The following is a 1,856-nucleotide window of genomic DNA, read 5'->3' on the forward strand; positions in this document are numbered from 1 at the left end:
ACTGAGTTAATTCTTTATAACTACCTAAGTAGTACCTAAGTACTTTTGCTACTACTATTATTTGTGTCCAATCTTCTGGTTCAACTCTTCCATGGACTTTGTTAATTTCAATGATTTTATTATTATTTTTTGTTACTAGGAATATAATTTTGTTCTTTTTAAATCTGCTTATTTTTGTCTTAGTCTCTTCAGGCTGCCATAATAAAAATACTATAGATTGGGTGGTTTAAATAACAAACATTCATTTCTCACAGTTCCAGAGGCTGGGAAGTCTAAGATCAAGGTGCTGGCACATTGGTGTTTAGTGAGAGCCTGCTTCCTGGTTCATAGATGTCTGTCTTCTCACTGTGTCCTCACATGGCAGAAGAGGTGAAGGAGTCCTTTGGGGTCTCTTTTTTAAGGGCACTAACCCATTCATGAAGGCTCCACACTCATGATCTAATTACCTCCCAAAGACTCCAACTTCTACTGTCATCACATTGGGGGCACGTTTCAACATATGAATTTTGAGGGGGCACAAGCATTCAGTCTATAGCATTTTTTAATAGTCTCTTGTTTGTAATCATATTTTATTTTTTATTATTTTTATTATTTATTTTTAAACTATTTTAAAACAGTTGATAATTTTCACATCTCACAATACAAATGAAAATTGCTTTTTTTTTTTTTTTTTTTTTTGGTCTCACTACTCTTCTGCCAAAACTATTCTTTCTTTAATAGGAAGTGGGTGGGGGGGCAAGTCTTCCTTGTCATGCTGTTAGAAAACACCCAGAGTCACAGCACCATGATCTCCTAGTGAAGTAGAACAAGTAATATAAAATGGATATAAAGAAGCTCCCCTCTCTCCTTATTTGCCTGGTTGAGGCATTCCTGGCTGAGTGGGCACCATCACGGAATGGGTGGGAGGTCTCATCACTGGGGGCCCAAGTGCCATTGGCATGTGGCCTCCCATAGGTGGCCTCATTCCAGGAGCAGGTCACACTGGCATTGTCCCTGGCAGAGGAGCGCCTATCATCATGGGAAGGGCCTATATCATGGGAAGACCCAGCATATGGGGAGCTGGCATCATACCAGGGCAAGGAGGACCCAGGAAACTGGTGGGAGGTGGGATCATTGCCCCTGCAGGAGGAGAAGCAGAGAATGGAGTAGGAGGAATCTTGCCTTGTTGATATGCAGTGGTGGTTTTGTCGATCAGGCTCTGAGACTGCTTTCCCATCCATTTCTGATAGCATTTCACATTCTCTTTGTGTTTCCTACCTCTGTGGTGTGTCTTCCTCACAGATGGAGAGTCATGGGTGAGGTATGTGTCACTGGAGTCACAATAAAACTTTGGCATGTTGCTCTGCAGGCCACTGGCCATTCCCCAGCCCCTGAATCATATTTTAAACACTTCTTCCTTTTTCGTTTTAAATGTTTATTTATTTATTTTGAGAGAGAGAGAGAGACAGAAAGGGAGAGAAAGAATCCCAAGCAGTCTCCAAGCTGACAGCACAGAGACCCAGATGGGGATCCATCTCACCAACCGTGAGATCATGACCTGAGCCAAAACCAAGAGTGGGTGTCTTAACCAACAGCCAACACTTATTTATTTCTTTAAATATCTTAATCCAATATACTTTTCCATATTCTGTGTCTAATAGTTGCAATATCTGAACTCTTTGAAAGTCTGCTTTTGCTCTCTGCTATTACTATAGATTTTCTCTTCTGGTACCCTCTTTCCTTGTATATTTTGTGATTTCTTACTGTATGCTGTTCATATTCCTTGGATTTTTTTTTGGGGGGGGGGTGAATTCTTTGAGGCCTGTGTTGAAGGTTGGTTCATTCCAAAAGGATTTCTGTTTCCTTCTTCCAGGAGC

At 41.0% G+C, this 1,856-nt stretch overlaps 1 pseudogene; it reads right to left on the bottom strand.

Moving 5' to 3' along the window:
• Positions 1 to 847: 847 nt before the first annotated feature.
• On the bottom strand, positions 848 to 1,336 carry LOC125150900 (U1 small nuclear ribonucleoprotein C-like; annotated as a pseudogene).
• Positions 1,337 to 1,856: the final 520 nt, after the last annotated feature.

Source organism: Prionailurus viverrinus, chromosome D4 (genome assembly GCF_022837055.1).
Source record: "Prionailurus viverrinus isolate Anna chromosome D4, UM_Priviv_1.0, whole genome shotgun sequence".
In the NCBI taxonomy this organism is placed as follows: domain Eukaryota; kingdom Metazoa; phylum Chordata; class Mammalia; order Carnivora; family Felidae; genus Prionailurus; species Prionailurus viverrinus.